Genomic DNA, 27,780 nt, shown 5'->3' on the forward strand with positions numbered 1-27,780 from the left:
ATACACGAGTGTATGTCTTTATGAATTTCTGTCTCGTGATTCAATCCTGGAGTCAATTGTATTCCTTTAGAAACTCACTATAGAAAAATCCACGTTCTTCACCTTCATAAGTCATTGTGAGGTCTGCGGGACCTCATAAGTCATTGTGAGGCTGTCTCTAACCCGCTAAAGGTTATCTGCCTTTACCCTATCCCTCTGCCATTTTCATTGTTCTTAATTGTACCCTGTTCATTGAAGTGTTTCTAACTTTGTTTATCCTTTTTCTTACAGGAGAAACATAGAAAAATAACTGCAGTTAGTTCTTTCAAGGTTGTGACAATAACAAAGATGAGGAGCTTGGGCCCAAGTCCCCAGGTCCCCGAGGACAGCAGAACTGGTGTCAGCTGCCACGGCTATGTTTTGTGTGCGACACTAACAAGTGGTAACCATGGGGTTTTGTGAGTTTCCTTGCCCTACTTGGCCTCACACAGAGGTGCCAGCAAGTAATGAAGTCCCCAGGCAAGTGCATCAGCTTTGGACAAGAGCTTGGCTGTGTTCAATGTCATGAGCCCCTTATACAATGTCACAGGGTGACTCCTGTCTTTGAGTACTCACAAAGTGCACAGGCAGGCACTTAGGAGTTCTCATACCTGAAGGCTGCTGCTATGTTTCCCAATCATCCCTTGCTGGGAGAGCGGAAACTGTGGTTAGACAAATTAATCCTAGGAGAAGTTAAGCAATTGTCATCTCAGAGAAGAGCTTCTATGCCCTCAAGGCCCTGAAAACCACATACAGTCAAAATCTCACATTTAATTTATATTAAGCATGGAATTAATAAGAGCCCATGGTAATAAATTGTCAGGGAAAGAAATGAAAAGAAGATATCATACAATATTTATGTAATAAAAATAATCACCTTCATTAATATAACCCACATTTTTTTTCTTGGTAGGACCTAGTAATAAAAAGCATTTAAATCACTGTTAGGAGATTACTATACTTTATACAATACATGTAAAGACTAAACACACTGCTTTTGTCAAAAGCACAATATCCTGAAATAAATGACCTCAGAAAAAAATAAAATGTGCTTCTGAATATTTCTCAATTTCTAACAGAAAATTCAACATCTATCTATTCAATAAATTATCCTTTCCCGAACATGTTTGAAATTTTATAATGAATGCAGCTGGCAGAAAAATTGAAATGTAATTGAGTGACATCTTTTAATCATATCATAGGTTGGAGCTGGGAAATGTAAACAAGAGAGGTGGCTCCAGGATTTCTTCTATCGCTCATCTTAAATGGCTGGCTGCATTGTTTTAGTCACTGAACAAACCCATCTAGGTTTTATATGAAGGCAAGCTGGTTTTCTCTTGAAGGAAGAGTCATAAATGACACCAATGTATTTGCAACTGTGAGTTCCCTATCTTTATGCTGCCAGCAATTTCAATTTAAAAAAAACCATTAGAGAAGCTGTAATAAAATCATCTCTAAGTGGAAGGAATGTGATTAGGGAAAGCAGGATTCTAAACCCCATTTAATTGCAGGAGTTTGGAGAGGTTTGCTGGTGTGTGTGTGCCTTGCAGTTCCCTAACATCTTGAGATGTGACCTGGACTGAAACCTTAAAGGCTATTAACAGTATTTTGTATTCCCAGGTAAGCACCTTTGCTGACACTTTCAAATGCTCCGTATGTCTATATGAAAACCACTTGTGCTTTGTTTGTATGGTTTTCCTATTGTATGTTACCTCAATAGTCTTTTGTGATAGGAATATAGAATAAACATGTTAGGATTCTAAAGCTGTCATCTTCTGTGGCCTAGTTTGTTGATTCCTTTTCCTTCAGGAAATTATACTCATGCCATCTGTCATAATTCCCCTGGAGTCCCTGCTACACAACCACATTATAACAAGATGCTTTTGTTCCTTTGATAATTAAATGCTCTATTGAATAGTGAGAAAAAACAGATTTATCTTGTATAATTCTCCTCTAAGGAGAAAGGAGGTTAAGGACACCTCCAGATAGCAATAGATAGTGTTACTAGAAGATAATGAGGTAATTGCCACGGGCAGGGCCTGGTTTCTTTACACCGTGAATATAAAATACCATTTTATCTTTATAACATGAATGGGCAAAGTATATTAGGCAAATTTTTACTGTTAGAAAGAAGGTGATTATCTGTGATTCTGAGCCAGTTATCTTAAATAGCTTTATGTGTGGCTATTAACTTCATTTACCACATAATTTGCCTAAGAAAATAGTATGTTTTAAATAACTAAGCCCATGCCTATGTCCTCAACTGCAGACATGCATTTGATTGCTGAGACCACACCTGGTAACATTCTCAGAGGTCACTGGGGGAGGACAGGGTGATGGCCAGTTTTGTGTGTCAGGGTTATAGCTGGCTGCGTACCCTTATTTAGTCAAACATTAACTCAGTTGTTGCTGTGAAAGTCTTTGTAGATGTGGTTAACATGTATAGTTAATTGAGTATGTGGGGGTGGGGTTGGGTGTGGGGGTGGTGTTGAGGGTTGAGCCCAGGGCCTTCACAGTGAGCTACAACCTCAGGCCTTTTACAATTTTGTTTTGAGACAGTGTCTCACTAAGCTGCTAAGCTGCCCAGGCTGGGCTTGAACTTGTGATCCTCTTGCTTCAGCTTCCCAGAGAGCTAGGATTATAGGAGACACTATTGTGACTGGCTTATAATCACGGAATTTTAAGCAAAGGTATACCTTCAGCAATTGTGAAAGACGCCTCATCCAATGAGTTGAAAGTCTTAAGCTCAAAAACTAAGATTTCCCAGAGAAGAAATTCTTCTCCTCAAAACAAACTCAAACTATTAGACTTCTGCCTGAGTTTTCAGCTTATCCAGACAAATTCCCCCACTATCATGTGAAAGAATTTGTTAAAGTAAAACTCTTTATCTGTATCAGACAAAAAGATAAAGACTGATAATGACATTTTGGTCAACAATGAATTACATGTCTCCTAAGATTATAATGAATCTGAAAAGTCCCTACCACCTAGTGCAGTGATGGAGAAACTTTCAGAGCTTTCAATGATAACAAACAGCTGGCTGCGGCACATGTGCTGTAGGTTTGCCACCCTGGACCTAATGACATCCTAGAACAATGCATACTCAGGTGTTTGTCACAATGCTAGTGTAAACAAACTATTGAGCTGCATGTCATATAAAACAACAGCACATTACATACAGTACACAATACTTAATGATAATAGACAACTATGTTGCTGGTTTATATACTTACTGTGCTATATACTTTTTGTTTTTAAATGTACTTCTACTTATTAAAAGTTGAACATGAAACAGTAGGCCATGTTGTGCTGCCAAAGCCTCATACCTCTCATACTTACAGTCTTGATTCCATCAAGAAGCCATGCGGAGTCATTGACCAGTACTGTCTAGTAAATACACTCTGTCGTTTGCACAGTGATGAAATCACCCAACAGCACAGTTCTCAGGATGTATCCCTGTCACTAGGGGACACCGGACTGTACACTCTCTTGCTTCTGTTTCTCTGGGGAACTCTAACCCATGCAGTGGGGAAGAGATGGAGGTAGGTGACTTACAGATCCTGGAAGACTTGACTGGCTTCTTGTTGGGAACGTATCACAGACTTAGCACACCCACCTGCCAAGAGGAGGTTAGGATGATGTTTCATATATGGAAGCACCCTCTTCAGTGCACCATATTTCACAAGCCCCTTCTGCTTCAAACCATCTCTTCAAATACCCTGCCTGTCTCATGACGTGCAGGGAGTAACATGTTGAGAAATAGGAGCAACACACTACTGAGTGTCATCTTTACTATTGATTTGGAGGTTCCTGTGTGCAGTGTTCACAGCTATGGCAGAAACATGAACTCGGGCCATTCATGTGGAGAAACACCATTAAATACTAGGTACTTTCTGACTCTTGAGACTGGTTATCCTGTTTGAGTCACAGTGTTCTTGCTATTGCTGCCTTGTCTCTTGTCTCAGCTAAAGATCCTGAGAAATTTGCCTGTGCTCATGGTCTTCATTTACTGTGAGGTGACCTTAGCCCTTTGCACTGCATAGGTAGTAGTTCCTTTAACCTCACCATAACTTCCTGTGGTTAAGTCTAATGTAACCTTAGTTTTTATTTCCCTTACTGCCTTAGTTTCATCAATCCATATCTACTGGCTGCATTCATCTGCTGACAAGCTCTTCCTTCCTCTTCTGAAATGAATTCTTAGTTTACATCCTGTTCATCTGCCTGCATTCTCTCAGCCTTCTCCTGCCAAGGTCAAAGTGGTCTATTTTGGATTAAACAGTGAACCCAAAAGATATGTTCAAGTCCTCACCCTAGTGTCCGTGAATATGACCTCACTTGGGAATTTGGTCACAGCACATGTTACAAATTAAGATGATTTCATTAGGGTGGCCTCATAAAAGGATAATACCACATGAGACACAGATAAGACAACCATGTGACAACTGAGGCAGAGATTAGAGTGGTGCATTTTATTTGTTTGTTTGTTTGTTTTTTGGTACTGGAGATTGAACCAATAACCTTTGCATTGAACTACATCCCTAGCCCTTTTTTACTTTTTATTTTGAGAGAAGGTCTCACTAAATTGCTAACTGCATCTTTAAGCCAAGGAATGCCAAGCATTGCTGGTAAATACTAGAAACTAGAAGACAAGCAGAGGCAACAAGGATGCTCCCCTATAGATTTTAGCAGGAATCTGGCTGTGCCAACACCTTGATTTTAGACTTGTAGCCTCCAGAATCATGAGACAATATGTTTTTGTTCATTTAATCCCCTTGGTTTAAGGTACTTCATTACTGCAGCCTTGAGAAATTAAGACATGGTCCCATAGGAATCCTTGGAAATCAGAATGCTTTTAGTGCACTCTTTCCTGAGTGTTCCTGACTCAAGCTAATAACATTTAGGCTTATGTGTGAGCAATTTTTCTTATGGGAACAGGCAAGGAATGCTTACTACAAGCTGACACGTGCACAGACTGAGGTTCTAATCACACTGACTCCTGGGGAAGGTCCCTACAGCACAGCCACCAGGCCTCTGGGAGTGGGGCCTTACTCCACCTATCTGTCTGGAACTCTATCTGTAGATTTAGCCTGACCAGGCACATCAATCGGACTTTTGTTTGTTTATGCTTCCTGGGGATTTGACAATGACAAAAGGCCAATATGTTCCCAGGAAAGAGTTTCACAGACACATTCCACTGTTCGAGCTTTCCAGCTTAGTCACTTCTGCAGCCGAGTTTCAATTTGTAATATATTCAGCAAGAAGCACGTCCGTGGACAGCTCTATTCCCAGTGGAATAGTCTGATGAAGTGGGCTGTGTTAACTGCTCAGGAGGCTTCATATGCTTTGATTACTGCTCATGAGGCTTCCATTTCTTCAAGGATCTTAATGAGGTTTTTCTGGGGGGCAAAATTCATAAATTTCCATGTTTTAGTAGCTTGGCTAATGCAAATACAAATTGTACATCTCTTTCACAGCCCATATAACAATGTTCTTCATTTATTTCTTTTTGAGGTAGTATTTCAAAGTCATCTGGTCCATAGCATCTAAGAAATATTGAGAAAACATAATTAAATTTAATTATCTTTTAAAGATACATACTTTAAAACACAAAATTTCTCAGGTTTGAATGATATGTGATGCTGAATGTGCCTTGGGTTAGATCAATTTCCATGGCCAAATGAGAGATTTTGTAGCCTTTACATATTTGTGTTCATTTACTTTCGTATGGACACAAATGCAGAGGCAAGACAAAGTGACAAAGACTTTTTAGTAAATTCTAACTTATCAAAGTGATTTTTTCTCTTTCCATAAATCTTCCTTCATTGATTTATTTTCATCTCCATTTAAAAGTATACCTATAACTGAAATGATTCTAACCAAATTCATGGTTGGCAGCCAAGTATTTTAATAACTTTCCCCCTTAGTTTGATGACGAATGTGTCCATGTGTGCTCGACTGCCTGTCACATCACTAACAGTGGCTTCCATGTCTCAGAGGAGACTGGAAATATAAAAAATATGCAATCAGGAGCATTCTAAATGAAATGGTAAATTTAGCTGATGGAACGTGCAGAATACTAATGAGCAGTCTGATGGGCCTGCTGTGCACTTGTGCAGTGCAGAATGAGAATAATGACCTTGCTCAAGACTTAAGCAGAGTCACTGCAGCTGGCAGCAGATAGACGCCTCTGATTACACTCCAGCCGCCACACTTCTCTTGGGATCTCTATGTTAGCTGTAACCAGGAAAGCTGCTACCTCAATTCAGGTCACATATGTGCACCTTTCTGGGGTGGGCACAGAATCGGGTGAAAGATGTGTTGGGGGTTGTCTTCAAAGTCCACAACTGTCCAGATTCAGAATGCCTTACTGTGTTATCTAACAGATTCTTTTTTTTTTTCATTAAGTTTATCGGTACATTTTAGGTATACAATATAGTTACATTCATCATTGGGATCTTGTACCTGTACATGATGTATCTTGGTTCTTATTTTTCCCCATTCCCCTGCCCTACCTTCATCCCCTCCACCCTTCCCTATTTACAAAGACTTTGTTTACATTTTTTTCCTTTTCTCATATTTTTTCTTTTCCCTTCTTTTCTTTCCCTACCCCTCCCACTTCCCCTACTCCTTTAGACCTTTTCATCCTATTTCACAATATCAATTATACATTTTGATACTTATTTACACTTTTAGTTTTTCACACCGGAGAAACTATTCGGAATTTATACATGTGTGTCCTATTTATTTCACTTAAGAGTATGGCCTCAATGTGCATCCACTTAGCTATAAATGTCTCTAGTTTTTCATTCTTTATGACTGAGTAGTACTTCATTTTATAGAAAAACTACATCTTCTTTATGCAGTCTCCAGGTGATGGGCACTTGAGCTGTTTCGAAGTTTTAGCTATTACAAATTGTGCCACTATAAATATGGGTGAGCATATATCACTGTGGTATGATTCTTTTAATTCTTTTGGGAAGGTACCCAGCAGAGGAATACCTGGTTCAAATAGGACTTCCAATCCTAGTTGTCTGAGGTATCTCCATACTGATTTCCCCAGTGGTTGCACCAGTCTGCACTTCCGCCAACAATGAAGAATGATTCGTTTCTCCCCACAGCCCCGCCAGCATTTGTTACTGGTTGATTTCTTGATAGCAGGCATTCTTTCTGGGGTGAGGTGGAATCTCAGCATTGTTTTCTTCCGGATCTTTCAAATGACCAGAGAGGTTGAACATTTTTTCATATGTTTATTGGCTGCTTTTACTTCTTTGTCTGAGAAATGTCTGCTCATGTCAGATGCCATTTTTGAATTGGGTCTTTATATTTGGGGGGTCTGATTTTTTTAGTTCTTTATATATCTAGATAGTAGACCTTTGTCTGAGGAACAGCTGATAAAATTTTTTTCTCACATTGTAGGTTGTCTCTTAGCTCTGTTGGTAGTTTCTCTTGCAGTGCAGAAGTTTTTAATGAGATCCCAATTGTTGATTCTTTGTGCTAGTTTGCATGCTACTGAGGTTATGTTCATAAAGTCTTTTCCTATGCCAATGTCTTCAAGAGTTCTACCTAATTTATCTTCCAGCAAGCTTAGGGTTTCCATGTTAATATATAGATCTTTAATCCACTTTGATCTTAGTTTTGTGCATGGTGATAGGTATGATTCTAGTTTTAATCTTTGCCAAGTTGAAATCCAGTTTTTCCAACACCGTTTATTATATAGGCTATCTTTCCTCCGATGAGGGTGGTTGGCTCCTTTATCAGAGATGACATAGCTGAGTATGTCTGGAGTTTTTTCTGCATCTTCTAATCTATTCCACTGATCCTCCAGTCTGTTTCTTTGCCAGTACCATGCTGTTTTTATCACAGTAGCTTTGTGGTATAGCTTCAAGTTAAGAATTGTGATACCTCCAGCCATGTCTCTGTTGCCCAGAATTGCTTTAGCTATTCTAGGTCTTTTTTGGTTCCAAATGAATTTTTGAATTGTTTTCTCTAGTTCTGTGAAGTATATTGTTGAAATTCCAATTGGCATTGAATTAAATCTATATAGTAGTTTTAGAAGTATTGCTGTTTTCACTATATTGGTTCTTCCTACCCAGGAGCAAGGGATGTCTTTCCATTTTCTTATACCCTCTTTGATCTCTTTTTTCAGAGTGCTGTAGTTTTCAGTGTAGAGGTCTTTTGCTTCCTTTGTTAGACTGATTCCTAGATATTTCATGTTTTTGGATGCTCTTGTAAAAGGAATTGTTTCCCTAATTTCTCTCTCAGTGATTGTGTTATTTGTGTACAAGAAGGCTATTGTTTTTGAGTGTTGAACTTGTGTCCAGCTACTCTACTGAATTTGTCAATTAAGTCTAGAAGCCTTTTGGCGCAGTTTTTTGGGCCTTCTTTGTAGAGTATCATATTATCAGCAAATAATGACAGTTTAACTTCTTCCTTTTCTATCTTTATTCCTTTTATTTTTTTCTCTTTTCTAATTGCTGTCTCTAATGTTTCCAGAAATATATGGAACCGGAGTGGTGATAGTGGGCATCCTTGTCTTGTTCCTGATTTTAGCATGAAAGTTTTCAGTTTTTGACCATTTAGTATGATGTTGACTGTTGGTTTTTCATAGATAGCCTTAATCAGGTTGAGATAAAGACCTTCTATTCCAATTTTCTGTAGCATTTATATCATGAATGGGTGCTGGGTTTTGTCACATGCCTTTTCTGCATCTATCGAAGTGATCATATGGTTTTTGTCCTTGACTCTGTTAATATGGTGTATTACATTTATTGATTTACGAATATTAAACCATCCTTGGGAAAAATCCAACTTGGTCAGGATGTATGATCTTCTTGATGACCCTCTGTATTCTGTTTGCCAGTATCTTGTTGAGGATTTTTGCATCTATGTTCATTAGGGAGATTGGCCTGTAGTTCTCATTTTGGGTTGGGACTTTCTCTGGTTTTGGAATCAAAGTAACACTTGCTTCCAGTAATGAATTTGGAAGTATTGCTTCCCTTTCAATTTCCTTGATGAGTTTAAAGAGTAATGGTGTTAGTTCTTCTTTAAATATCTTGTAGAATTCAGAAGTGAAGCCATCAGGACCTGGGCTTTTCTTTGTTGGTAAATATTTTATTACATTTTCAAGTTCACTCTTTGTAATTGGGGCTTTTAGAATTTCTATATCTTCTTCATTTAACTTGGGCAATTCATATGTATCTAGGAATCTGCCCATTTCTTCTGTGTTTTCCATTTTAGAGTACAGGTTCTCTAAGTAGGTATTGATGATCCTCTGGATTTCTGCTGGATCTGTTGTGACTTCCCCTTTTTCTTTCTTAACTGCTTCAATTTGAGCCTTTTCTTTCCTTTTTTTGATAAGGTTTGCTCAATGTTCATCAATTTTATTTATTCTTTTAAAAAACCAACTCTTTGATTCATTAATTTTTTGTATCATTCTCTTAGTCTCCATTGGATTGATTTCTGCTCTGATCTTTATAATTTCCTCTCTTGTGCGATCTTTGGGTTTGTTATTCTCTTCTTTTTCTAGGAGTTTGAGGTTCTTTGTTAGGTTATTTATCTTAGTTCTCTCTGTTTTCTTAATATGAGCATTCCCTGCTATGAATTTCCTGTGTAGCACTGCTTTCACTGTGTCCCATAGATTCCTGTATGTTGTACTGGGATTATCATTTACTTATAGAAACTGTCTAATTTCTTCTTTAATTGCCTCTGTCACCCATTGGTTGTTCAGAAGGGTGTTATTCAATTTCCAGGTGTTTGTGGGAGTTTTGCAGTTTCTCATGTTATTGATCTCCAATTTTATTGCAGTATGGTCTGATAATATACAGGGGGTAATTTCAATTCTTTTACATTGACTTAGACATGTCCTATGAGCTAGCATGTGGTTTATTTTGGAGAATGACCTGTATGCAGCTGAAAAGAATGTGTATTCTGATTTTTCTGGCGTGGAACACTCTGTAAATATCTATTAAGTTCATTTGTTCATTAGCTTGGTTCAGTTTTTGAATTTTGTTGTTAATTTTTTGTCTAGATGATCTGTCTATTTGTGATAGTGGAGTATTGAAGTCCCCCACTACAATTGTATTAGTGTTTATTTAGTTTTTCATGTCCATTAATATTTGTTTTGTATAGTTGGGGGCCTTCATATTTGGTGCATATATATTTAGGATTGTCATCTCTTCCTCTTGGATTGTTCACTTCACAAGAATGTAGTGACCATCTTTGTCTCTCTTAATTAGTTTTGGTTTGAAATCTACTTTGTCTGCAAATAAGATTGCTACCCCTGCTTTTTTCTGGGCTCCTGTTGCGTGGAGAGCCATTTTCCATCCTTTTACTTTCAGTCTATGAATTTCCTTTTGAGTTAGGTGTGTTTCTTGTATACAAGCTATTGCTGGATTTTGCTTCTTAATTCATTCTGTCAGTCTACTTCTTTTGATTGGTGAATTGAGGCCATGAACATTGATAGTTATAATTGGTAGATATTGTCTCATCCTTGTTGTGATATTTTACTGTTGTTGGCTCTTATTTCTTTTCCCCCCTTTCCCTTTAGTGTCTTACCTTGCCTGGGGGCTTCCCTCTGTTAAGCCACATGGAGTTGTGACCTTCATTGCCTTTTTCTGGGGTATTGCTTAGAATTGTTTGGAGTGCTGGTTTGGTGTTCATGAAATTTCTCAGGTGTTCTTTGACATGGAAGTATCTAATTTCCCCATCAATTTTGAAAGATAATTTTGCCGGATACAGCAGTCTAGGTTGGATGTTATCTTCTTTTAGGGCTATAAATACTTGAGTCCAGGCTCTCCTTGAGTTGAGGGTTTGTGTTGAGAAGTCTGCCATGATTCTGATGGGCTTTCCTTTATGGGTGATTTGTTTCTTTTCTCTAACTGCCTGTAGGATTTTGTTCTTCCACTGGGTTTCTGGGATCTTGACTATTACATGTCTAGGTGTAGATTTTTTTTTTATTGTGGCTAGTTGGAGTTCTATATGCCTCACTTATCTGTATGTCCAATTCTCCACCTCTGTCTGGGACATTTTCTACTATTATTTCTGTGAACAGTTTTTTATGTCAATTGTACTTTCTCCTGTTTTTTCATGGACTCCTATCAGTCTTATGTTATTCTTCTTTGCATCATGTAGCAGCTGTTGAATTGATTTCTCACTGTCCCTTACTATTTTGAAGAGATCTCTCTTTTCATGATCCTTCACCGCAATCCTGTCTTCTATATCTGATATTCTATCTTCAGATTCCCTTAATCTGCTCTGCATGCACTCAGTGGAGTTTTCAATCTCCTGAATATCTGTTGGAATCTGTTTCATGGATTCCATTTCTTTCTTATGTTGGGTGATCATGGTTTCCCTTTCCTTCTTATGCTGGGCATTCATGGCTTCCAGCATGTTTCTGAGCTCATCTATTTTTTTTTATCAGTTTCTGTTTTAGAGCCTCTAATCATGTCTTTCACTCTGCTCACCATCTCTGTAGTTATCTGGGAGATTATTTCTGTTTTGAATTTTTCTAGATCCTCATTCATCTGTTTTGTTACTTCCTGTGCTATCAGTTCAGTGTCCAGGTGGTTGATTATCAGACTTTTCCACCCCATCTCCCCCAGAATTTGCCTTTTATGTGGTGGAACTCTGAGTTTGTGACTTGCTCAAAAACCTTCTCATTTTTTTTTGGTACTGTCCTTGGTTTAGTTTCTGACTTGATATTTTGAAGTTGCTTATTTTAAGTATCTTTGTGGATGTATTTAGAACCCTTATGGAATGATTGCTTCTCAGAGGTGTCTTCCAGATATAGCTGGTCTTTAGGTTTTGAGTCTCTAATGGCTCTGAGGCTGTCTCATTTTCATTATACCCAGAAGGACAACTGATTAGATCAATCACAACACCTTAGCCCAAGTGATACAATCAGCAACACTATAGCATCAAATATATCTTAGTGAATGACAATTTGTGGTAGTTATTAATCTATCACCTTTAAAAATGAAGGGCCTTCTTCAGGGTATGTCTCTGCTGTCACAATAGACAATGTGGGCAGCTGTGTGTAGTTATAAGTCAATAAGTGTCAGTGAGCTAGTCCCAGACCCATGAGATTCAGGCAGATTTCTGGCTGTGAGTCCCAAGTTGAGCTCCCTGTCTTCCTGCAGGGTTGCACTCTGCAAGGTTCTATTGCCGGTTTCAGGTGCCTTTCCCTTTAAGAAAGTCCAGGTTCCGATGGGAGCTGATGATCCCTTTAACTTACCAAGCATGGTGGTCTGGTGTGCCTCTACTGCAGAGATTTTCTTCACTTTTCCAGTGGGTTTGTTTTCATCATGGAGCCTGAGAGAGGCCCTCTCTGTGTTGTTCACTTCTGTAGCTCAGGACAATGGCTTTTATGTCCCCCTGTGCCTCTGCAGTGTGGAGCCAAGTAGCTGCACAACCAGAAGGCCAGAGGAAGGGTGGGGAGTCTGTTGTTGGAGGCACCCACTCAGTCAAGCTGGTGGCTGGTGGGCATGCCTGGGGGGTTCCTCCTCACCCTGTCTTGGTCACAAGCCTGTCTTGGTAGCAAGCTTGTGGAGCAAGCCAGAGGAAGCAGGTCCCAGTCAGGCTGCAACCGCTCATCCCTACTCAGCCCTGCTCAGCCCCACTCCACTAAGCTGGTGACTGGTGGGCATGCCTGGGGTTTCCTCCTACTCTGTCTTGGTTGCAAGCTCCAGAAAATTTTTCATAAGATGAGATCGGAGTTGCTGATTCTTTGTGCTAGTTTCCGTGGTACTGAGGTTTTGTTCATAAAGTCTTTTCCTATCCCAATATCTTCAAGAGTTCTACCTAAGTTATCTTCCAGCAAATTTAATGTTTCCGTTTTAGTATTTAGATCTTTAATCCACTTTAATCTTAGTTTTGTGCATGGTGATAGGTATGGGTCTAGTTTTAATTTATGCCAAGTTGAAATCCAGTTTTTTCAACACCATTTATTAAATAGGCTCTTTCCTCCAATGAGGGTGGTTGGCTCCTTTATCAAAGATGACATGACTGAGTATGTCTGGAGTTGTTTCTGCATTTTCCAATCTATTCCACTGATCCTCAGGTCTGTTTCTCTACCTGTACCATGCTGTTTTTATCACAGTAGCTTTGTAGTATAGTTTCAAGTTGAGGATTGTGATACACCCAGCCATGTCTCTGTGGTTTTCACTTGGGATTTCACTCAATCTATATAGCAGTTTTGGAAGTATGGCCATTTTCACTATATTGGTTCTTTCTACCCAGGAACAAGGAATGTCTTTCCATTTTCTTATGTCCTCCTCTATCTCGTTTTTCAGTGTGCTGTAGTTTTCAGTGTACAGGTCTTTTGCTTCCTTTGTTAGGTTGATTCTTAGATACTTCATTTTTTGGATGCTATTGTAAAAGGAATTGTTTCCCTAATTTCTCTCTCAGTGAGTCTCCTATTTGTGTATAAGAAAGCTATTGTTTTTTGAGTGTTGACCTTATGTCCAGCTACTCTACAGAATCTGTCAATTAGGTCTAGAAGACTTTTGACTGAGTTTTTAGGGTCTTCTATGTAAAGTATCATATCATGAGCAAATAGTGACAGTTTAACTTCTTCCTTTCCTATCTTTATTTCTTTTATTTCTTTCTCTTTTCTAATTGCTGTCACTAATGTTCCCAGAACTATATTGAACAGGAGTGGTGATAGTGGGCATCCTTGTCTTGTTCCTGATTTTAGCATGAAAGTTTTCAGTTTTTGACCATTTAGCGTGATGTTGGCTGTTGGTTTTTCATAAATAACCTTAATCAGGTTGAGATAAAGACCTTCTATTCCAATTTCCTGTAGCATTTATATCATGAATGGGTGTTGGATTTTGTCAAATGCCTTTTCTGCATCTATCGAGATGATCATATGGTTTTTGTCCTTGACTCTGTTAATATGGTGTATTACATTTATTGTTTTACGAATGTTGAACCATCCTTGCATCCCTAGGATAAATCCGACTTGGTCAGGGTGTATGATCTTCTTGATGACCCTCTGTATTCTGTTTGTCAGTATCTTGTTGAGGATTTTTGCATCTATGTTTATTAGGGAGATTGGCCTGTAGTTCTCTTTTTGGGTTAATATGGCCATTTAAATAATATTAGTCCTCCCAATACTCCAGCATGGAAGGGTTTCTAATGTGTGCTTAAATTTCTTTCTTCACTATTCTGTAATTTTCATTGTAGAAGCCTTTTACCTTCTTGGTTAGATTTATTCCTAAATTTTGGAGAGAAGCTATTGTGAATGGATTTGTTTTCCTGATTTCTTTCTCAGGTAGTTCACTACTGATGTATAGAAAAGCTATTGATTTTTAAATATTGATCTTGCAGGCAGAGAAAAATGTATATTCTGTTGTTGAATGGAAACTCCCATATGTATGTTTGGTCTATTTGTTCAAAAATGCAGTTGGAGTCCAGTATTTCCTTATTAATTTATCTTCTGATTAATCTGTCCAGTTTGGAAGTGGACTACTGAAACCTTTTACTATTATTGTACAGTTATCTATTTCTCCCTTTATGCCCATTACTATTTGCTTTATGTCTTTGAAAGGTTCAATGTTAAGTGAAGATATATTTACTATTGTTATGTTCTCTTGATGAATTGTCTCCTTTACCATTAAATAATTATCTTTTTTTGTATCCTGTGAGAGTTTTTGATTTGAAGACTATTTTGTCAGATGTAAATGTAGCCACCTGTATTCTCTTTTGGTTACCATTAACCTGGGACATCTTCTTCCATCTCTTCACCTTCAGCTTATGTGTATCCTAGAAGCTTAATTGAGTCTTTTGTTGACAGCATATTGCTGGTTCTTATTTTTTAAACCATTCATCTATTTTATGTTTTTTGATTGGAATGCTTAATTTGCTTATATTAAAGGTTATTTTTGATAGGTAAAACTTACCACTGCCAACTTGTTATTTGTCTTCTGGTTGTTTTGTAGTTCCTTTGTTCTTTTCTTCCTGTCTTGATTACCTTTGTGATTTGATAATTTGCTATAGTACTCAGCTTTGTTTCCTTTGTCTTCATTGTTTATGTATCTGTGGTTAGTATGAGACTTAGTCAAACATCTTATGGTTATAATATACCATTTTAATTAGATAATAACTTCAGTCGTATATGAAACTCTAGAGTTTTATCCCCCCATGTATATTTTTGATGTTATCATTTACATCTTTTCATATTATGCATTTCTTAACTTATTGTAGTTTCATTATTTTTGACCATTTTGACCTTAACCCATACCAGAGATGTGTACTTAAAGTAGTGTGTGTGGATGCTGGAACACACCCTCAAGCAAGCTCAGAGCCCATAAAAACCTGTAAGAGTCTCTGGTAGCAAAGGCTGTATGTGTCTGCTGTGGTGATGGGGCCTGCTAGGGTTTTCTTGCTTACTTTTCCTCAGCAGGGGGAAATTCTCCATGGTTCAAAGAATATTCTAAATGGGGTTATGGGTGATGGAGACAAGATGTTTCCTTCCCTGTCATATGAAGTATTCTGAGTTCCTGTGGGCTGCAGAATTTCTGCTGCAGTTATCCTCTTCTCCCATGCTCTCCTATAATTATTTTGGTCTAAAAGCAGTTGTTTATAGTTTTAGAGGGTTTTGTGGTGGGGGTCAGGGTATGCTAAGAGATTTTAGTTGGTTATCTTGCTGATGTCAATTGTGGACAGATTCTTGAAATATGTTAATAAAATACTTTAGAAATTTATATTTTCACTGGATATCTTTATCCTGCTATTTATGATTGTCTTAAATATTGTAATTTTACAATGTTTACTTTGCATATCATTGAGTTTATTTGAATTCATATTATCATTAGTAAGATTAAATCTTTAAATGTATTAATTGGCAGTTTGTATATCTTCTTATAAAAATCACTGATTTCTTGTTGATTTTTCAATTGGATGCATATATGATGAACCCCACACTCTTGTGGAATAAGTATTAGGGAAAGAAATAATCTAACACTGAAAGGAGAGGTGTTTCTCTGCTTTAGTTTCCTCGGATTTGGGTACCTGTATACAATTTTCTCCAATTTGAATATCTGCATATAGCTTTCATCTGTAGCTCTGACACAAGTAGCTGTTGAGGCTATTTGGATGGTTTTCTAAAGCCTGAGCTGAAACAGTAACCATTAGTGAATGAAGGCCTGGTCAGGAAAGAGACAGGCAGGTTGAATATTCAAAGTCTACTGCCTATGACAACAGCAATGTTTATCCACTACTTACTGTGCTGATTGAATTCTTACATAAATTGTCTCATTTAATTTTCCCCAAGCTCAAACAGGTTAATGTATTATTTTTCTCAAGAGGTAGATAAGGAACTGAGGCTAAAATGGTAAATAATTTGCCCATGGTCTTGGAGGTAGTGAGTGATGGAGCCAGTAGTTGAATCCAGTTCCTTCTGCCTTCCACTTAAACTCCTAATTACATCCTAAGGCAGCAACAGGGTTAAGTCAAAAGTAATGCTCCCTGTTTTCTGTGGGCACTGGGCATTTTGCCCTCCTGTCTCCTTGATCGGATGCTGGATGCTGCAGGTGGAAGGGCAGAGGATGTTCAGAGTCTACAGGATGAAGTCTGTCAGCTTTTGGAAAGGTCCTTTGAAGGGGCCTTGGATGATGCAATCCACAGAGGGAAATGCTCTCCTCAGTTAGGGGTTCTGCCCAGATAATTAATGGCCTCAGGGGTTTAAAGCATTCTTTCTTGTTCCTCAGAAACTCTTGAGACTCTTTCAATCTAGCCAACTCTGGTGCTCACAGAATTATATGTTTTGGGGTTTAGTGCAGCCAGGTTGGGACAACCTTATAAAGCACGTTGGAATGAGGGAAAGGATAAATCCCCTGGAGTCATGTACAAGGACTTCCACAGAAGCAATAGTCTCTTTGATTATTTTTTTTCCATAGCTGGTGAAAGGATTTCTATGTTAGAGTTAAGCATGTGGTTGAACTGCTATTGAAAATATGTTAAGCCACAGAAAATAACTTGGGGTAGATATGTAGGAACACTGTCTGGTTTCTAAGCTCTTTTTAACAGCTAGTTTATCATTCTATGGCATGGGAGTATCTGTGTTTATGGCAGATCTGAAATATCTTTGTGTAGCCAATAAAGATCAGCATGTTAAAAAGGAAAAGCAGTGTGAATGAGGGACATGCTGAAGAGATTATTCTTGTTCCAAGCAATATACTGAAAGTACCAAAGAATAAATCTTTCTTTGAGAATATATTCACCAGTCCTTTAAGCACGTTACTTATGTCTGTTGAATTCTCTTATAGAATCTACTTTTCCCCATCTCAAATGAGTTAGCTCTGCTTGACGTCTGGACATGGAATAGATTTACTGCTCGTGTTTTGAATGGTTTCCAGTCTCCTAATTATCCCACCTTATAAAAGCAACACTCTACCTTTGTTAAGGGATAATTGACTCGCCACTCTAATTAGCTGGGGGAAAAAGACTAGTTTTCAATGCAAACCTTTCATTTAAATAGACTTCCAAAATTTAATTTTCATAAATATACTTCACATGCCTGTGTCCCTTCTCACAGACCCTCAAAGACACATTTGTGTACCTCTCCTCTATTTTTTCCAGGGACACCCTTGATACATGCTTCTGGAAATGATTTAAGAGGATCCTCCTGATTCACCATTTGCAAACCCTGACCAGTGTCTAGTTTTAGTTTTTCCTTTTCCTGCTCTGTGTTTGCTCTCTCTGAGTGACACAAGAGGCCTGGCTGATGGGCAGAGGCCTAGTTCCCACATTGAGATAGATTTCTAGGGAGTTATTTTAGTAAATAGCTTACAGTATTTGAGTGTCTATTGTGTTCTAGTCAGTGGACTAAAACCTTATGTGGATCATTTCATTTAATCTCCGCAATACCCTTAAGAGGGTGATTTTGTTAATATTCATGTTTATAGATGAGAATATTGAAAGTCAGAGAGGAAAAGAACTCTGCCTACAGCCAGCTTTAGAAGTGTTACTTGTGAGCAGATGCTTACCATGATTATGATCTGAACCTATTAATTCTGACCCCACAGGCTCTGTGAGGAGAGAATGTAGAATTTAACAGAGCATTTCCCCCAGGCCAACAGACAACAGACAACATACAGTGAAATGAGTGTATGTCAGGGAAGAGATCAACACTCCTCTAAATCCAATTTCAGAATGAGGATTCTGAGTATGCCATGTTCTGGATTAAGAAAGCCCCTGGCATTAGGGTGTCACTGGCTGTTGACTTTTGAAGTGATTGGTTTTGCTTTGGACAAATAGGGACATAAAATTACATCTGGGAAATTCTATAGTCACTGTCAAGGGTAACAAGGTAGTATTTTTTGTTTGTTTGTTTTGTTCATGTGAAGTAATGAGGTGAGATGAATTCAATGACCTTTAAACAATGAAACCAGCATTCTGAGAGGGTTTAATGTACCTTAGCCTCCACCTCACCGAGGTGTACTTTGGTCTGTTCCCAGGGTGCGATCCAGGCCTCTGCCTGAGGATGTTGAGGCCAAAGGTGGGGAGAGAACTGACATTTTTAGCTCATTTTCTTTTGAATGCATCTTCCTATGTTCCCCTCTCACTATCTATTAACCTTATCCACACTGAGATTATATTGTTATATCACAAAGATGCTTCATTCCAGTAGACTAAACTTGTATTAGTCTGAAGGTGAGTAGGTATTTCTTTTCATTGACAAAGAATTTAGTTGAAATATTTTAACATGAATTAAGCATATATACTTGCTCTTCTGTGTCACAATCCTATTCACTTGCCTTTTTCTTCAATAATTCATTCAATTTTTCTCCCCAGTAACTTTCCTCACTATCTTTGCTGTTTATGCAGTTAACATAAGTGTAATGAGAATGATATGTAATCAAAATTGCATTGAATTGATTTGATATGGAGCTTAATGCAGAGAGTGACAGTAAAAAGTGTTTTGAAAAATGCAGATTTTAAAGGCAGGATTCCTGAACCCTGTCTTAATGCTAGCAATGCTTCATCCTCTGCATAGATAACCATTTTATCATTCTGTGCCTTAGTTTCCCAACCTGCAAATTAAGGCTTTAAAAAAAAATTTTACAGTGATGCTGTGAGGATAATGTGATAGCATTTTTTAAAGAGCTCTGAACACTTAGCAGGAAAGACATTGTAATCTGTTTCCTATTATCTTGTATTCTAAAGGGAACTATCATAAGGAATAATTTGGGACTCCAATGCTATAAAAAATTGTGTACAGTCATTCAGCTTGTCTTTTATTCTTCATCATATATGCCTATTCTGTTAGTATCTGTCCCTGATCCAGTGAATAGAGTAAAAACACTCCTGGATTGGTTGGCATGGAAACTAACCCCAGAGCACTCTGGGAGCATGTAGGCAGTCTTTGGACCCAGCTGTGTGGCAGGTGTAACAATAACCCTTCCCCCTCAAAGTTGCTGTGGGACTAAGGAATGTCTAATTTGATGAGAACTAAAATAAAATAAATACAATCAACTTGTAAATATGCTATTGCATATTCCTTCTCTTCAAAAAAGAAAAAGCATAATGCTAGACAACCTTATGGTAAGAGAACCTACTTGTATCTACTGCAAGAGATGCTTTCTGAAATGTTGTTTTATGCTGCACCAGCACCCATTCTCTAGGAACTTCCTTTCCCCAATAGAGTGGTGAATCTCAGGCAGCCATATTTGTACAATGACCCACACCAACTAGATTAGAACTGAACCCTAGATTCAAGATAAACAATGGATTCTCCCTGGAATTTGGAATTGGACATGTTGGATTTTATTAGTCTGGACTATTTGTTTAAACTCTGCCATGCCCAGAAAGTATCCCAAGATTAATCTGGTGGGTTTGACTATTAATAGTGTGTGTACCAGTTTATCTCTTCAATTAACTTTGGAACTTGTTGGTAGCAAGAATTTAAGTTTTAAAAATCTGAATTCTTCTGAACACACTAGATTATCATCTTTGACATTTCAAATAAGAGTTGTGAGTGCTGTGAACCATCTTGGAAATGTATTTCTTCTTTCTGGAATATTGGCTGCTCTAGCTTATACATTAAAGCTGCAAGGGTTGTAAAGAAACGAGGTTAAAGGGAGTATGGTGTTTAATGATTACATTAGTCAGGATTCTGGCAGCAAACAGTTGGCACACTTTTTGCCTAATAAGAATTTAATAAAGAGACTATTTACACAGAGCGTGGTGTAGGGAAACCAGAATCAATAGTATAACATGCTGTAGTTACTGGGCTTCTGTTACCTCTGTAGTGCCTACATGGGAAGGGCACGGAGTGGTTCTGGGAACCAAGAGAACATGAGAAAGAGACAGTGTGGGAAAGAGAAACATGTAAGAGCTCTGTGGGGCCAGCACCACCCAAGAGAAGTAGGAAGCCAGCCCATGCTTGCCTCCACAAGCAGGCAACTGGAAGGATAGATACCCGACTGACCTCCCTCACTCATATCCTCTTCCCCATTAATCTTCTACTTTTCCCTAATTACTCCACCCAGCTGGAAACTAGAAGGCCAGAGTACTTACTGATGCAATCCATAATACAGAGCCTCCCAAACAATAAAGCAGAGAGAAGTGTATGGGGTGGGTCAAAAAGAGCAAAAAAGATCAGCAGCTTGGCGATTTCCCTTCCTGCCCTCTTTAAATCAGTCTCCCATCTCCTCCTACAGGTAAGACATGGGTGGGCACTTCTTACTAGGCCTAGTCATGAGACTCCTCAAGGGTCTCTGGCCTCATCTGGAGCTAGTTCTTCACCACCCCCACTTGCATCAAGAATCTCAAATACACAGCTTCTCTTCATGCTTCTCTTTATTCATCTGTATTGTATACTCTGCCAAGAATGCCCTTTGCAACCCTTGACCCTCTGTCAAACTTCTATTTAGCTTTCCCTAACCAAAGTTAGCTTTCCTCTGCAGTTTTTTGGTCAGATTACTGTAGACTCAGGCTCTTTCTTTACTGTCTTCCCAGATCATCCTCCACCTACATTCACGCATGTTGCAGGTTACTGTTAACACTGGTATTTGTCTCTTCCTCTTCTGTGGTCCTTGAGTATTTCTGTGTCTGCTGTACCAACACTACTTGCTGTCTTTACACTTTACAGAGTGCCTGGCACAGAATTGAAGCTTGAAAAATGAACAGTTTTCCTGCTTTCAATCATGCCTATCTTCCGTCTGCCTTCCAAATTTCCACATGGCCTCTAGATTAATTTTCAAAGCACAGTCTCATTGTGATCCTCTCATTTCTAGACCTTCCTGTGGTTCCCACTACATCTAGAATGATATGCAAGTTTCCAACTTGTCCACAAAGGTCTTCACCTGGGGTCTTTGCCTTCATTTTCACATCATCTTCTACCATTCCTTCTGGCTTGCCTCGTGCATCTCTTGTCCCCATTCCAAGTCCTAAGGAAATGCTGAGCATCCTTAGCAAGCCATCCTTTCCCGTATTTTGTCCTAATTTGCATCTGTTCATCCTCCTGCCTGGGACGTCTCCTCCACTTCCAACACTCCTCAACCACTCTTACCTTTTCCCTGTGCCAAGGTCTTCCCTGCCTATGGCTTTGTCAATCCTTTATTTTTTAAAATACTTAGCTAACTTGGCATTTTCTCTGTAAAAATTTCCTTAAAAGCTCTCCCTTGCAACTCAACAAAGTTAGATTCTTTTTTAAATCTATGAAAATCCTTTCATACTGTGTTGAAGAAGATTTGTTTATTTATGTGTTGTCTTTCTTATTTCCAGAATCTAATACAAAGCCTGGCATGTAATGACCATAATTGTGTCTCTATTGAATATATGAACAAATGAATAAGTTAATTAAACTGAGCCCTATAGTCTTCAATTATGCTGAGAACAGCTCTTCTGTGGTTATTTCTACATTGCACATGGGTCCTTCATGACTGAGGCACACAGGTGGACCAAGCCGTGTGCACCGGGGCCAATGGGATGCAAGTAGAAAAGTGTGTGAACTTTAGGTCAGTGTCTATTTTGAGAAAGGCTCTGCAGTGGACATGTGTGCTGCAGCTCTGCAGCCATATTGGGTCATGACGCAGAAGTCACATGCTGAGAGTGCTGGAAAAGAGAGCTGGAGAAGGTGGATCTGTGATAGTGGCAGGTCTGCCAGGTCAGTCCAAGGTGACCCACCCTGACTGTTAAATGAGAAAGAAATAAAACTGATTCTCATTCAAACCATTGATACTTTGAGGTTTCTGTCATTTTCAACCAAATGCAATCTTAATATATCTACTTAATTATTTTTGGTAGTTGAATCAAAGTCAAAAGTCCTGAGGGCCTGGGATTTATCTAAGTGGAACCATGCCTGCCTCATAAACACAAGGTCCTGAGTTTGATACCCAGTACCACAAAAAAAAATCATGAAAAAATAGAAAATCATGTCTTTATTTACTATTTTTTAAAATAAATTTTATTGGTACATTTCAGGTATACAATATAATGACATTCATCATTGGAAATTTGCACCTTTCCTTAATCTCTCTTGGTTGTTATTTGTCCCCTTCCCCTGCCCTCCCTTCAACCCCTCTATCCCTCCCTATTTACAAAGAATTTGTTTCCAGTTTTTCATTTTCTCCATATTAACTCCATTCCCTTCTTTCCTTTCCCCTACCCCTCCCACTTCCCCTTCTCCTTTTCTTTCTATTTCACATTATGTATTATACCTTTATTCCCTATTTACACATTGAGTTTCTTACACTATAGAAACTGTTCAGTATTTACACGTGTGTCCTATTTATTTCACTTAAGAGTATCGCCTCAATGTGTATCCATTTAGCTATAAATATATCTAATTTCTCATTTTTTATGGCTGAGTAGTACTCCATTTTATTTAACAGCCCACGTTTTCTTTATCAAGTCTACAGTTGATGGGCAATTCAGCTGTTTCCAAGTTTTAGGTATTACAAAGTGTGCTGCTATGAACATGGGTACACATATATCACTATGGTATGACTCTTTCAATTTTTTGGGGAAGATACCCAGCAGGGAAATAGCTGGGTCAAATGGGAGCTCCAGTCCTATTTCTTTGAGGTATCTCCATACTGATTTCCACAGTGGTTGCACCAGTCTACACTCCAAACTGCAGTGGAGCAGTGTTCCTCTTTCCCCACAGCCCCGCCAACATTTGTTATTGGTTGATTTCATGATAGCAGTCATTCTTTCTGGGGTGAGGTGGAATCTCAGCATTGTTTTCATTTGCATCTCTCAAATGACCAGTGATGTTGAACATTTTTTCATATGTTTATTTGCTATTTCTACTTCATTGTCAAAGAAATGTCTGTTCATTTCAGATGCCCATTTTTGGATTGGGTCTTTAAATTTGTGAGGTCTGATTTAACAGAGCCCAATTAAACAACCTGATGCTGAGCCTCAACCTTCTAGAAAAAGAAGAGCAGGACAAACCCAAAGCTCTTACAAGGGAGGAAATTATGATCAGAGCAGAAATCAATGCAATGGAGACTAAGAGAATGATAAAAAAAAAATCAATGAAGCCAAGAGTTGGTTCTTCAAATGAATAAACAAAATTGACAAACCCTTAGCCAACCTTATCAAAAAAGCAAAGAAAAGGCCCAAATCCATGCAATTAGGAATGAAAAGGGTGAAATGACAATGAACCCAGCAGAAATCCAGAGGATCATCAATACCTACTTTGAGATCCTAATGCCAAAAAGATGGAAAACAGAAGAAATGGACAGATTCCTAGATAAGTATTAATTACCAAAGTTTAACAAAGATGACCTAAAAATTATAAACAACCTAATATCAATCAATGAAATTGAAAACACAATTAAAAACTTACCAACTAAGAAAATCCCGGGTCCTGATGGCTTCACTGCTGAATTCTACAAGACACTTAAAGAAGAACTATTGTTATTACTCTTTAAACTCATCAAGGAAATTGGAAGGGAAGCAATACTTCCAAATTCATTCCTGGAAGCAAGAGTTACTTTGATCCCAAAACCAGGGAAAGACCCAACCCAAAATGAGAACTACAGGCCAATCTCCCTAATGAACATAGATGCAAAAATCCTCAACAAGATACTGGCAAACAGAATACAGGGGGTCATCAAGAAGATCATACACCCTGACCAAGTCGGATTTATCCTAGGGATGCAAGGATGGTTCAGCATCCATAAATCAATAAATGTGACACACTATATTAACAGAGTCAAGGACAAAAATCATATGATCATCTCAATAGATGCAGAAAAAGCATTTGACAAAATGCAACACCCATTCATGATATAAATGCTACAGAAAATTGGAATAGAAGGTCTTTATCTCAACTTGATTAAGGCTATCTATGAAAAACCAACAGCCAACATCACGCTAAATGGTCAAAAACTGAAAACTTTCATGCTAAAATCAGGAACAAGACAAGGATGCCCACTATCACCACTCCGGTTCCATATAGTTCTGGAAACATTAGCTACGGCAATTAGAAAAGAGAAAGAAATAAAAGGAATAAAGATAGGACAGGAAGAAGTGAAACTGTCATTATTTGCTGATGATATGGTACTTTACATAGAAGACCTTAAAAACTCGGTCAAAAGTCTTCTAGACCTAATTGACAGATTCAGTAGAGTAGCTGGATATAAGGTCAACACTCAAAAAACAATAGCCTTCTTATACACAAATAGCAGACCCATTGAGACAGAAATTAGGGAAACAATTCCTTTTACAATAGCATCCAAAAAAATGAAATATCTAGGAATCAACCTAACAAAGGAAGCAAAAGACCTCTACACTGAAAACTACAGCACTCTGAAAAAGGAGATCAAGGAGGATATAAGAAAATGGAAAGACATTCCTTGCTCCTGGGTCGGAAGAACCAATATAGTGTAAATGGCCATATTTCCAAAACTGCTAAATAGATTTAATGCAATGCTGATTGAAATTCCAACAATATACTTAACAGAACTAGAGAAAACAATTCAAAAATTCATTTGGAACCAGAAGATACCTAGAATAGCTAAAGCAATTTTAGGCAACAGAGACATGGCTGGGGGTATCACAATCCCCAACTTGAAACTATTCTACAAAGCTTCTCTGATAAAAAAATACAGCATGATACTGGCAAAGAAACAGACCGGAGGATCAGTGGAATAGATTAGAAGATGCAGAAAAAACTCCAGACATACTCAGCCACCTCATCTTTGACAAAGAAGCCAACCACCATCATTGGAAGAAAGATAGCCTATTTAATAAATGGTGCTGGAAAAACTGGATTTCAACCTGCCAAAGATTAAAACTAGACCCACACCTATCACCATGCACTAAACTAAGATCGAAGTGACTTAAAGGTCTAAATATTAAGACAGAAAAACTAAACTTGCTGGAAGATAAGTTAGGTAGAACTCTTGAAGACATTGGCATAGGAAAAGACTTCATGAACAAAACCTCAGTAGCACGGGAGCTACAACAAGGAATCAACACCTGGGATCTCATCTTATTAAAAAGCTTTTGCACTGCAAGAGAACCCACCAACAGAGCTAAGAGACAGCCTACAATATGGGAAACAATTTTTAGCAGCTGTACCTCAGACAAAGATTTACTATCTAGAATATATAAGGAATTGACAAAACTCAGACCCCCCAAATTCAAAGACCCAATTCAAAAGTGGGCATCTGAAATGAACAGACATTTCTCAGACAAAGAAGTAAAAGCAGCAAACAAATATATGAAAAAATGTTCAACATCACTGGTCATTCAAGAGATGCAGATGAAAACAACACTGAGATTCCATCTCACCCCATAAAGAATTTCTGCTATCATGAAATCAACCAATAACAAATGCTGGTGGGAGTGTGGAGAGAAAGAAACCTTTCTCCATTGTTGGTGGGAGTACAGACTGGTGCAACCACTACGGAAATCAGTGTGGAGATACCTCAAAGAATTAGGACTAGAGGTCCCATTTGACCCAGTTATTCTCCTGCTTGGTATCTTCCCCAAAGAATTAAAAGAATCATACCACAGCGATATATGTGCACTCATGTTTATAGCAGCACAGTTTGTGATAGCTAAAACATGGAAACAGTGCAAGTGCCCATCCACTGGAAACTGGATAAAGAAGATGTGTTTTTTTGTAAAATGGAGTACTACTCAGACATAAAGAATGAGAAACTAGAGTTATTTATAACTAAATGGATGCACATCGAGGCCATGCTCTTCAGTGAAATAAATAGGACACACATGTGTAAATACCAAATAGTTTCTCCAGTGTGAGAAACTGAAAGCGTAAATAAGTGTTAAAATGATTAAAATGAATAATTGATAATTTGAAATAGTAATAAAGGTCCAAAGAGGTAGGAGTGAAGGGAGGGGAAGGGGAAAGGAAAGAAGGGAAGGGAAAAATTATGAGAAAAGAAAAAAATGGAAATGATGTCTATGTAAATAGGGAAGAGTGGAGGGGGCACACAGGTAATTGGGAAAAATAAGAACTAAGATACATTATGTACAGATATAAACACCCAATGATAAATGTAAACATATTGTGTACCTAAAATGTATCAATAAAAGAAACTTAAGAAAAAAAAAGAGGATATCAGAAAATGGAAAGACATCCCTTGCTCCTGAGTAGGGAGCAATACTTCCAAAACTGTTATATAGATTCAAAACAATCCCAATTGAAATTCCTGCAGCATACTTCACGGACGTGGAGAAAACAATCCAGAAATTCATTTGGAACAAGAAGAGACCTAGAATAGCTAAAGCAATACTAGGCAACAGAGACATGGCAGGGGGTATCACCACCGCCAACTTAAAACTATACTAAAAAGCTACTGTGATAAAAACAACAAGATACTGACAAAGAAACAGACCTGAGGTCCAGTGGAACAGATTAGAAGTTGCAGAAACAACTCCAGACAGATTCACGTACTTCATCTTTGACAAAAGAGCAAACACCCTCACTGGAGGAAAGATAGCCTCTTTAATAAATGGTGCTTGAAAAATTGGGTTTCAACTTGCCAAAGATTAAAACTAGACCTGTATCTCTCACCATGCACTAAACTAAAATTGAAATAGTTTAAAGATCTTAATATTAAAACAGAAACACTGAACCAGCTGGAATGGAGGTTAGGTAGAACTTTTGAAGACATTGGTGTAGCAAGAGACTTTATGAACAAAATCTCAGTTCCTCTTGAACTAGCACAAACAATCAACAAGTGGGATCTCTTCTCATTCAAAAGCTTGTGCACAGCAAGAGAAACCACCAACAGTGTGAAGAGACAACCACAATGTGTGAAAAAATTTTCACCTGTTGTTCCTCAGACAAAGTTCTACTATCTAGAATCTATAAAGAACTTAAAAAAAATCAGACCTCCCAAATGTATTCACTATTCTTGCTTCAGTTTTATTTTGTGACTTTTGAAACCAGCTTTCAGAGAGATATACTAAATTTAGATGATCAAGCACAGCATTGTTTCTTTGTAATCAGACTCATGTCTTATTCAGCTTCAAAATGTCATCTTACTAGGATAGCTCATTTTGAGTTGAGAGTGTCTATGCCTCGGCATCACAAAAATTCTCAACAGAGGTCAGTGTGTGGTACCAGAGTGTTTATTTTGCTCCCAGTAGAGTAAGCTGCCTTCACTGCCAGGGGTGGAACCAATTTAAATTTTCCTATTTATCTCAGCAATATTTACCAATCATTTAAATCAGTGCCTACAGATCCCTTTCTAGCACCTCTTGATCTGGCTTTTATGAGATAGAGCATCAAAGGCATTGTAGCTTCCTTTCATTATCACTGTAATTTTTTGT

At 38.2% G+C, this 27,780-nt stretch overlaps 1 long non-coding RNA gene across 5 annotated transcripts in view; it reads left to right on the forward strand.

Annotated features, from left to right (window-relative positions):
• The window catches only part of LOC147828378 (uncharacterized), a 105,172-nt gene that overhangs the window by 75,357 nt on the left and 2,035 nt on the right, over positions 1-27,780 (forward strand). For 2 of the 5 annotated variants that reach the window (XR_015450920.1, XR_015450921.1), the window contains exon 5: positions 271-1,638. This is a non-coding gene — a long non-coding RNA (uncharacterized LOC147828378). Of the gene's footprint in view, positions 1-270; positions 27,772-27,780 lie in introns of those variants that run through there. The other 3 variants (XR_015450918.1, XR_015450919.1, XR_015450922.1) reach the window with 2 other exon arrangements.

This window comes from Heterocephalus glaber, unplaced genomic scaffold (assembly GCF_053883595.1).
Source record: "Heterocephalus glaber isolate CG9 unplaced genomic scaffold, H.glaber_assembly_v1.0 deba00001118, whole genome shotgun sequence".
Classification (NCBI taxonomy): Eukaryota; Metazoa; Chordata; class Mammalia; order Rodentia; family Bathyergidae; genus Heterocephalus; species Heterocephalus glaber.